Source organism: Somniosus microcephalus, unplaced genomic scaffold, assembly GCF_052327205.1.
Source record: "Somniosus microcephalus isolate GS21.2 unplaced genomic scaffold, FLI_Smic_1.0 unresolved_chr6, whole genome shotgun sequence".
In the NCBI taxonomy this organism is placed as follows: domain Eukaryota; kingdom Metazoa; phylum Chordata; class Chondrichthyes; order Squaliformes; family Somniosidae; genus Somniosus; species Somniosus microcephalus.
In genome coordinates this window covers 30,036,353-30,048,178 of record NW_028225184.1, presented here as the reverse complement: position 1 = coordinate 30,048,178, position 11,826 = coordinate 30,036,353, and the positions used below count along the sequence as shown (strand labels likewise).

Here is an 11,826-nt window from a genome sequence, read left to right as displayed (position 1 = left end):
TTTTGTTCATTATCTCATTAAACTATAGCCTTTCTCATCTGGGGATCCCATATTAACAACAGCTCAATGAGAGATGAAATCCCTCTTTGTGCTCACTGAATCGATATCGCGAATCGGTTTGTGATGATTTCATCAAATTCTTATTTTTAGCCCAATGGAAATTCTGCTCGCCAAAAAGATTGTCCAACGGGAGGAAATATTCACAAACTATGTAATGGTGCCGCTCCACATGGTGAGAGCAGGAGATAGGTCCTCATTAATCACCCTAGATGTCAAACTAATCATTAGTTCCAGGGTAACAAGGAATAACCTGGCCTGGGAACAGTTGGATAAACACATGTTCCAGGACGTGGGCAGAGAGATACTTTTACATATAACATGGGATCCATGTCTGAAATCCAATCAATACCTGTATCAAGAATTTAATGATCTGTGCCATCGAAAATAAAATGATTAATTGACGATATATGTTGTTTTAAGGAACACAGCGCCTCCTGGTGACCAAAGCAGTGAGACCCTAACATGTAAGTTCAGTTTTGTATTCGTACATCCAAAATTCTCCTTTGCATTTAGCTTTTCTTGCAGTTAACGAAAAGGAATGAACACAATCTTATTGTTACATTTCTAGTAACCGTTTGTAGACATTTTATTGTATTAGCAAACCAACTGTGAATCACATATACTGTCAATCATTCTGAATCATTTAGTGAATCTGACCAAGAATCAAAATAAACTCTGAATATATATTTTCATCATTCAATGAAAGTGATTTTTCAGACAGGGAGTGATGAGGGAGTGTAGTCAACAGATGCAGAGAGGATAGTCGGAAAGAGGTCGCTGGACCCGGCACATAGATGTAAAACAAACCCCTTTTTTATTCCGACCCACTGTGCTAATTTGTTTCTAATAGGAAATCTGATCGTGCATTGTTTTAAATATTTATATATTTACAGTACAGTACTGTAATAGGTAGCAATTGCTGAAGCAAGTGGAGTCGGTAATAGCATCACAGGTTTTTGCAAACATGCTGAGAAGCTGCACCACACCACCACTGGTGGATAGATGTAATTACAGTATGCCAAATTTCTGTCGCAGATTTTGATTCTACAAGTGAATCAAGCAGAGGAATTTATCATGAGCAATGTGAAGCAACTAATTACAATCGGAAGTGCGATTTATAAAGAGCACAAAAGATTTGTATGGTATTGCTCATCGAATTCGCAGTGCAATAGGCATGTGGAGTCCGGGCTAAGTAGAGTCTTCAAGTGCAGCATTGCAGGGTCATCTTCTTAGGGTGTCAGTCGGAACCGAGGATGACTTGCTTCCACACTAAAAATTAGTTCTCAGGTGACTACACGCTCTGTCAAAGTTGGGGCAGACGGTGGTTGAAGGGGTGGGTTGGTGGGCTGCATGGGTTGACGTGCGCTCCTTCCACTTTTTGCTCTTGTAGGGTAGTGGATAACTGGACCGGGGTACACAGATGTAATTAAATTCCAATGTTGGCCGTCTTTCCCTTTTGTACAATACTTCACGTTTTATTGTTATTTAATGTTAAATAGCAAAACCCTTTCAAAGATGTGAAGCTAACACATTGGGTTAGGTGTAGCATCGAACTTCTTCTCCAGTAACGTTTAATGCGTTGTAGTGCCACCCGTGGTTAGATGGTGTAACAACAGTGTGAGACATTTACATATAAAGTTTCCAGAATAAAGGATCACATAGGTTATTATAATGAGCAAAGATTGAACAAAAAGGATGACAACATTTTAACAACAGCAAGTAAGATTTTGTAGAGAGGAAGCAACATGCCTGTATGATGTAAATATTTCGGAATCAAGTGTTTCCTTATTCAAATAGCTAAAGTTATTATCATGGATAAAAATGCATTAATATTCAACAATCGAGAGTTTAGCACTCATTGAGATCACAGGACAACTCTAGATTAGGCAAGCTATCGCTGCATCAGCGATAATCCGAGAAACATCAAGTCATACAGTGAAAATCTACTGCCCATTTCGAGAGAAACCTCAGCCAACCCATCCACTTCCTGGAGAAACCGAGGAATTGAGAAGGGAAGCTCAGCATAGGAGGTGCATTCACTTCCTAGTGGATAGTCAAATACCCATTGGTAGTTGTCAATGGCCAGCTAGTTCCCACTATTGAGTGTGGAGATGGTGTCCCATCCATATGATGATAAACAAAACCTCCATAGGAATAAAACTCTTTAATAAAAGAGGAAAATGCTATAAGTATTTAAACATCAATCCATTTGTTATTGTGTTTTGTTTTGTTTAGATGCTGTTCTTAACCTGCAAACATTGCCGAGAGTAAACGCTGTAAGTTAAAAATGCACTGGGATTTTATTTTTCCATTGATGTGGACTTTTATCTCGCTCATTCCATCTCCTGGAACGATGTGTCCAAATATTTGTTGCCTTCTCCAACAGAGTTCTTCTTCTTTTGAAATATCACAATTGCCTTGTCCAGTAATTAATATACATGAGGACAAAAATGTTTTTGATCACACTTCAATATGTCTTTAAACGGCGACAGAATGATGTCCAATGCAGAATAATGAACGGATCTCTATTTTTCTAAGCGGATTGAACAAATGTATTTGCAATAGAACAATAATATTTGAGGGGTGAGGTGTAGATTTGGGCCCGCTATAGGAACTGAAGGGAAATTACAGAGTTCAATTACCACGAATGCAGCTGCAAACACACTCCTGTACAAGCGAATCTAGGCAATGTACAGCATTTACAGTTTAACAATTGGTTAATGTCTGGAATATGCAGAGCATTTTGACATAAACAAGACCATTTTCTATTTCACCCACTGAACCAACATGCGGTTTCCACGTCTTACACACAACATCCTAGTATCCCACCTGGAAAGTTAAGTTGTCCCTTCATTTTCCGATGCTGTCAGAGATAGGCGCTGGAACTTTTGGCTTAGAGTGGGCCTAAAACAGTGATCTGGATTCAGCCGCCCATTTTACACCTTACTGATGTCCCTTTCCATCGATGTCAAAGTGATCGGTGGCCGAACCCTTATCGTCCCTTCAGCACCTCTGATCAAGTAGAAAATTCCTCCCGCTCTCTGTTTCCATCATGTCCTGTTGCCCTGCTGCTGCTCGAGTGTCCCTTCTTGTTTTAAACAAACAGCATTACCTGAGGTGAAAACTTCATCTGCAAATGTAACCGTTAGCAGACAGTTAATACCCTTTAGAGCAGTGCAATATTCCCAGTTTAATACTGCTCACTCCAACAACGCTGCTTTTGACATTTTTCGGCTTCTGCCTTGGAGCATCAGCTGATAGAATTTCGCTGAACTGTTACCAGAGTGTAGTTGTTCGATTGCATTTCTGACCATTTGCACCATTCCTTTCAGAGTCAGCGAGACACCGTCCAAAACCTCGGTGAGGACTCCGTCCTCTATGCAGCAGTGAAACTCTAGAAGACCAGGCACATCCATCTCAACAGTACCGGACAATGCCATGGTCATCAGCATTTCACCCATTAAAATATTATTCAGCGAGACTTTGTGTTTGCAAGAAGCCATCTATGGAAATGTAATCTGTGAGAAATGTCTGACCCCAGTCCAGGTATTTAGTTTACTTTGTGCGTAATTTAAACAAACATTTTAGAACATGGTAACCAGGAGCCGGCCATTCAGCCCCTCGAGCCTTCTCTATAGAATGAGATCATGGTTGGTCTGAACCTCAACTCGGTTTACCCGGATTGTGCCTAATCATTTGATACGCTGACCTAACAAAACTTTTCAATCCCTCTCTCGAAATCTCCTATTGTCCCCCAGCACAGAGCCTTTCTGCGGGTAAACTTCTAAATTTCTGCAAAACTTCGCGTGAAGATGTGCTTCCTGAATTTGCTTCTGAGCGGCCTACCTCTAATTTTATAATTACCTTGTTATAGATTTCATTACCAGAAGAAATAGATTACCTATAGCCAACCTATCAGATAGTGTAAACATTTTAAGAACCTTGATTAATTTACACAATAATCTCCTGTACTCAAGGGGAAACAATCCAAGTCAATGCAACCTATCCTCAGAATGTAACTCTCTAAGCCACGGTAGCATTCTGGTGAATCTGCGCTGCACCCCTTCCAAGGCCAATAGATCCTGCCTGAAGAGCGATGCCCAGAAATGACCGCAGTATTCCAGACCGGGTCTGACCAAGGATTTGTACAACTCAAGTTTAAATTCCATCCTTTTTGCCATGTTCCTTGAGATAATTGTGACTGAATCGCTGTTTCTGTGTAGTCGGGCACAAAATGCAAACTTGGCCCCCAGTCCATGAATTTGAATAATCGATTAACCACCGGATTGGGGGCTATCAATTTCGCCAATACTCTCGGCACCACCTTGCAGCAGGAGGGTAGAAGCGGTGTTTTAGTAAAGTAAAACTTCTTACTAAGCTTGCACATTACAGAACGGACCTCACTTTGGGGAAATTAGAATAGATCAGGAAACTTCATGAACATCTTTGCCCTCTCCACTACTGCTGGAGTTTCCTCCAGGAAGTCAATTCTGCTCTAAATAATTTGGTGTAAAATATGTTTTTGCTTTTACTGCCTGGGTGCTAAGTTTCACCATAGCAGAGCGCCGAATGTTAAATCTGGTGCAGAGTATCGCGCGCACCTTGAGGAATGGGATTGACTTTCCTTTCACTGATAAAAACGGGGTTTATTATGTTAAAACTGTGCGATTCCCCTCTGCCCTGCCAGAGATTCCTCTCTGCGCTCTGCCCGGGTGATGCTTTGTTGCAGGAAATAATTATAACTGTTAATGGCATGGAAGATGATTTAATAGCTTTATAATAGCATATGCATTTGAGCGTACAGCAATGTCATGCGTTCAGTATATGAATAAATGCATTACAATTTCGCAGAAGTCTAATAACACAGTAGTGGTGTTTGTTTGTTTACTACAAGGTCCCATGAGGTTGGAAAGTCCAATAAAAACAACTTGCATTTATATCCTTTCTTTAAACGGTCCAAGGTGTTTCACAGGAAGGTAATCAGAAAAAAATTGAGATCGAGGTATCTGAGAAGATATATATTCCTTGGCTCACCTAGAGTGCAAAAATCAATCAGTCTCAGCCTTGAATATGCTCAACGAATCAGCATCCACAGCCCTCTGGGGTAGAGAATTCCAATGATTCATAACCCTCTGAATGAAGTTATTCCTCCTGATCTCAGGAATGAATCTATTGAACCTTCGTTGCACCACTCCTAAGGCATGTATATCCTTGCTCCGATAAGGAGATCAAAATGGCTGAGACGTTAAACCGAGTCCCCGCTTACTTTCTCAAGTAGACATAAAGTATCCAATGGCACTATTCGATAATGCGCAGGGGAGTTCTCCCCTGTGTTCTGGACAATGTTTGTCTCTCAACCAACATCACTAAAACAGATCATCTCCACCTCATAACAACAGAAAATGCTGGAAAAACTCAGCAGTTCAGGCAACATCCGTGGAGAGAAATTTGAGTTGACGTTTCGGGTCGGAACCATTTTTCAAAATTGGAAAGAAATTAAATCGATCGAAGGCAGGACTGCGATCGACAAAAGGAGTAAAAGAGACAATAAAAGGTATTCGAAAGCAAACGAGATGGTTATAGGCCGGTGGAGACAAAAGACAGCTGAGATTAGGTGTGAAGTGAACTAGCAGGTAAGAGACAGCTGCCAGGTGAGAGGGAGAAACAGAAGGAAATGCGGGTGGGAAGGAAGACCCAAAACAAACGGGTGGAAAAAATTAAAGTAAAAAAGTGATAGGGGACGAGGTTATGATCTGAAATTGTTGAACTCGATATTGAGTCCGGAAGGCTGCAAAGTGCCTAATCGGAAGATGAGGTACTGTTCCTCGCATTGCACTTCGTGGGACATTGCTGTGCACAAATTGGATGCCGCATTTCTGACATTGCAACAGTGATTGTTCCTCAAACGTACTTCATTTGCTCTACAGTGTTTCCTGAGTTCGTGAAATGGAAGACTTTATTTTTTCTTTCGACTTTAACAGGGTGGAAATATCTTGCCATTATTAAAGCCCCCACAAAACATACTTTCCGCCCTCTTTCACGTCCACACATCTCCACTAACGGGTGTGTAAACCTATATCGCTCATGATACACTAGCTCCCAAAGATAAAATTACAAACGTTGTGTGGACCAGCGGTCAGCGCTTTGTAAAAGTGAGAACTGAAGATTGGGCTGAAATCTGAACTGTGATTCAGAAAGTGGGAGGACCAATCATCGGCAGCCAATGAGGAACAAGAGGGGCTGCTCGCTCACCGTGGACACCATCACATATTCAGGCACTACCCATTGAACTGAGCTGTTTCTGGGAGCCTGAGATTAACTCCTGCTCCGATATAATTAAATGTTTGGAGGTGATGAGTCTGTGGGAGAGGCGCTCAAAGATGCAAACAGCAGCCCTTAGACAGCAGCGCTCCTCTCTTTCCAAGGTTTGCGTGCTTAGCTGTCAGTGTGGATGTAGCTCAGTGGTAGAGCGCATGCTTTGAATGTATCAAGGTCACGTGTTATAGTTTTTAGTCTCTCCAAGCACATTATGACTGTAATTATGAAAATATAATCTCTATTTTCTCTGACAGAGAGCCAGCTGCCCAGCGATACTGATGGCTCACAGCTTTTAAATACTTTTCTGTTCTCAAGGTTTCTGCTCCTCTTTGAACATTTCAAAAACAGGTCTGTGGCATAAATGCAATGACCAAGGTTTAGTTTCCAAGCTGACATCCGATCTTTGAATCAGCAAGTGAGATGGAAGAACCACAGGGCGTCAAACAGGAACTAGAGCTGTGGCTGCTCGCTCAGCATTGTGACGTCACACAATCTGGCCAGTCTGTGACTGTGGGTGAAGAGCAGCTCCGGCCCACTGAATGTTTCTGGAGCCTCAGCTGTTGTAACCTGCTGCCCTCATAAAGCAACATTCAGCAACTGTAGTTAAAGAAAATGCTTGGAGATGCAACTTAGGCTCGCATACCACTGAGCTACATGTCCGGGGCACCAAGCTGATGACATCAAGGATAGAAGGACTGAGTTCCTTCCTTTCTCAATACCAACATTCATTTGCTGGACTTAAAATAAGCTCCTTTTTTGCTCCAAGTATGTACTGAATATGTGCACCTAATACAACTGTGGGTGAAGAGAAGAAACCAGGGCTCAGCACAGAAGTGTGAAAGGGGCATTGAGCAGGAAGACATGGGGACTCCTTGGGCTCCTCCCTCAGGGAAAAAGGAGACTAAGAGGAGACCTCAGAGAGGCCTTTATCATTATAAAGAGATAACAACATATAATCATAGAATCTTACATCACAACAGGGGCATTTGGCTCCGTTGTGAGAGTGTCGTCTCTTTGAAAGAACAATCCAATTTAATCCCACAGCCCACTATTTGTCCCATAACTATCCTTCTAAGAACATATAAGAAATAGGAGCAGGAGTAGGCCATTTGGGCCCTCGAGCCTGCTCCTCCATTGAATAAGATCATGGTTCATCTTCTACCCCAACTCCACTTTCCTGCACTATCCCAATTCCATCAATTCCTTTAATATCCAAAATTCTATCGATCTCTGTCTTGAATTTACTCAAGGATTGAGCATCCACAGTCCCCTGGGGTGATTAATTGCAAAGATACACCACCATCTGAGTGAAGAAATTTCTCCTCTTCCCAGTCTTAAATGGCCGTCCCCTTATTCTCAAACTGTGACCGCTGGTTCTATACACTGCAGCCAAATGAAACATTCTCGCTGCATCTAGCCTGTCGAGCCCTGTAAGAATTGTATATGTTTCGAGAGAATATAGGCCTAGTCTACTCAACATATATTAATAGTACAATCCCCCTATCCGAGCAATCAGTCTGGTGAACCTGTGTTTGCACTCCCTCTAAGGCACGTGTATTTTCCCTTAGGTAAGGAGAGCAAAAGTTTTCACTGACAGTCTGAATGCTTATCCTCACATGTAGCATGTACATTGCACTTGTTGACTAGGATCAGTTTCTGAGGATCCTCGTTCTCTATCTCACATCAGTTCCCTTTAGTCAGTCCACTATCAATCAGACTAATCCCGTTGTAACCCTGTAGCTCCCTACGAGGTGTTACCGAGATCTGGAGCAAACTGTTCAGATGCTGCTGCCGACTTCCTTTCATTAAGTTTCTGGTCATCTGCCCTGTAAACATTAAAAGAAACTGCAGCATAGCAGCAATTGTGAAGGTTTTGTGACCAGACCAAAATCCGATGTCCGAAACAGAAAGTGAGGTGGAAGAACGACAGGGAGTCAAACAGGAACAAGAGCTGTGACTGCTCGCTCTGCATTGTGAATACACACGATCCCGTCAGCCAGCGGCTGCTGTGAGCTGAGATGTTGAGGAGTCCGGGTTGATGAAGAGCAGCTCCGGGCCAATTCAATGCTGGTGGAGCCTCAGATGTTGGAACAACTTGCTGCCCTCATGAAAAGTGGATGTTTAAACTCGTGGATGGGGTGCCGAGCAAGTGCACTGTAATCAAGGGGAAAATTAACGGGCACTTGGGAGCTTTAAATTAGTGAAGTAGAGCCACCACGAATTTTTAAAAGGCAGATCGTGTTTGACTAATTCAATTCAAATTTCTGCTAAAGTAACAGGGCGGATTGATGAAGGGAATGCAATGGATGTTGTCTACATGGATTTTAGGAAGGCATTTGACAAATTACCACATAGAAAGCTGGGTACCAACATTGCGCCACATGGAATAGGCAAGTTAGATATGGAATTGGCTTAAGGACAGAAAACATCGTGTTGTGGTAAATAGTTGCCTTGCAGACTGGAGAATCGTAGACAGTGGTGTTTCGCAAGTGTCTGTGTTGGGGCCACTGCTTTTTTGAAATGTTTAAATGACCTGCATATTTGTATACAGAGTAGAATTTCTAAAATTGCTGATGACACCAAACTTGGGGGTGGGTGACAAACAGTGGGGATGATACCAATAGACTGCAACATGACATAGATAGGCTAGCAAAATGGGAAGACAAGTGGCAGATGGAATTTAATACAGAGAAGTATGAGGTGATGCATTTTGGCAGAAATAACAGGGAGGGGCAATATACACTTCATGGCACAGTTTTAAAGAGTGTGCAGGGAGAGAGGGACCTGGGAATTAATGTGCATACGTCCTTGAAGGTGGCAGGACATATTAGGAGTGTGGTTAGCAAAGCATATGGGATATTGGGCTTCATAAATAAAGGTATTGAGTACAAAAGTACTGAAGTTATGATGAACGTTTATAAAGCACTGGTTATGCCATAACGGGAGTATTGCGTTCAGTTGTGGTCACCACATTTAAAAGAGGAGATTAACACAATAGCAAGGATGGATATTAGCACTAATTATGTGGTACCCGTAGGGTTAGAGCTGACACTTACCAAGGGGCAGAAAAATATAGTGGGAGTTGTATACAAACACCCAAAAAGTAATACTGAGTTTGGGGCTGACATTAAACGGGAAATTAGAGAAGCGTGCAATAAGGGCACAGCATTTATCATGGGTGACTTTAATCTACACTTAGATTGGGCTAACCAAATTAGTAACAATACTGTGGACGAGGAAATAGTAGACTGTATACGGGATGGTTTCCTGGACCAATTTGTCGAGGAAACAACTAGAGATCAGACCATCTTAGACTGGGTATTACGTAATGAGAACGGATTAATTAGCAATGGTGTTGTGTCCGGCCCCCTGGGGAGGAGCGATCATAATATGAAGGTGGAGAGTGAAATAATTGAATCAGAGACTAGAGTCCTGAATTTAAATAAAGGAAACTACGATGTTATGAGGCAGACAAAGGGATTAATTAATAGGGGGAAAATATAATATGAGAGTAAGCTTGCAGGGAACATCAAAACGTACTGGAAAAGTCTTTATAGATATGCGAAGGGCAAAAGATTGGTGAAGTCAAGCGTAGGTCCCTTGCACTCAGAATCAGTGGAATTTATACTGGGGAACAAAGAAATGGCAAAACAATTAAATACATACTTTGGTTCTGTCTTCACAAAGGAGGACACAAATAACCTTCCAGAAATGTCGGGGAACATAGGTTTGAATGAGAGGGTGGAATTCAATGAAATCAGTATTTTTAGGGAAATTGTGTTAGGGAAATTGACGGCATTTAAGGCCGATAAATCCCCAGGGCTGGATAATCTACATCCTAGGCTACTTACAGAAGTGGCCCTAGAAATAGTAGATGCATTGCTGGTCATCTTCCAAAATTCTATAGACACTGGAATAGTCCCCATAGATTGTATGGCAGCTAAATTAACCCCACTATAAGAAAGGTGGTAGCGAGAAAACGGGGAATTATAGATCGGTAAGCCTGACATCGGTATTGGGGAAAATGCTAGAGTCCATTATAAAAGATGTAATAGCAGAGCACTTGTAAAATAGTGACAGGATCGGACAAAGTCAACATGGGTTTACAAAAGGTTAATCATGCTTGAATAATCTACTGGAATTTTTTGAGGATGTATCTAGTAGAATATATAAGGGAGAACCAGTGGATGTGGTGCATTTGGACTAACAGAAGGCTTTCGATAAGGTCCCGCATAAGAGATCAGCTTGCTAATTTAAAGCACATGGCATTGGGGGGAATGTATTGAATTGAATAGAGAACCGGTTGACAGACAGGAAGCAAAGAGTTGGAATAAACGTGTCTTTTTCCCAGTGGCAGGCAGTGATTAGTCGGGTACCACAGGGATCGGTGCTAGGACCACAGCTGTTCACAATATACATTAATGATCTAGCCGAGGGAACTAGCTGTAATATCTGCACGTTTGCAGACGACACAAAGCTGCGTGGGGGAGTGTGCTTTGAGGAGGATGCAGTGAAACTCCAGTATGATATGGACAGGTTGGGTGATTGGGCAGATGCATGGCAGATGCAGTACAATGTGGGTAAATGTGAGGTTATCAACATTGGTGACAAAAACAGGAAGACAGATTATTATCTGAAAGGCAACAGATTCGGAAAAGGGGAAGTACAAGGAGACCTGGGTGTCCTTGTGCACCAGTCGCTGAAGGTAAGCATGCAGGTGCAGCAGGCGGTTAAGAAGGCAACTGGTATGTTGGCCTTCACAGCGAAAGGATTCGAGTAAAGGAGTAAGGATGTCTTGCTGCAGTTGTACAGGGCCTTGGTGAGACCATACCTTGAGTAATGTGTGCAGTTTCCGTCGCCTTATCTGAGGAAGGATGTTCTTGCCATGGAGGGAGTGCAGCAAAGATTCACCAGACTGATACCTGGGATGGCAGGAATGACGTATGAATAGAGATTGGGTCAATGAGGCTTATATTCGCTGGAGTTTCGAATAATAAGGGAGGATCCATTGAAACTTATAGAATTCTAACAGGACTAGACAGACGAGATGCAGGAAGGGTGTTCCCGTTGGTGCAGGAGTCCAGAACCAGGGTTTACAGTCTAAGGATAAGGGGTAAGCCATTTAGGACTGAGATGAGGAGGAATTTCTTCACCCAGAGAGTGGTAAACCTGTGGAATTCTCTACCAGAGAAGGCAGATGTGGCCAAATTATTAAATATATTCAAGAAGGAGCTAGATATATTTCTTAAGGCTAAAGGGATCAAGGGATATCACAGAAAGCAGGGACCAGGTTCTGAATTTGGATGATCAGCCATGATCTCATTAAATGGTGGGACAGGCTCGAGGGGCCGTATGTCCTACTCCTGTTCCTATCTTCTATGTTTCTTTGTTTGTATGTTTCTCAGAAGGATGTGAAGACACTTGAGAGGGTGCAGAGGAGATTTAACG

The 11,826-nt window shown here is 42.3% G+C and overlaps 1 long non-coding RNA gene across 1 annotated transcript; it reads left to right on the top strand.

Annotated features, from left to right (window-relative positions):
- Positions 1-362: 362 nt before the first annotated feature.
- On the top strand, positions 363-3,679 carry LOC147087152 (uncharacterized). The gene is made up of 3 exons (XR_015075593.1): positions 363-524; positions 2,296-2,336; positions 3,393-3,679. It is a non-coding gene; the product is annotated as an uncharacterized LOC147087152 (long non-coding RNA).
- The last annotated feature ends 8,147 nt before the right edge of the window (positions 3,680-11,826 follow it).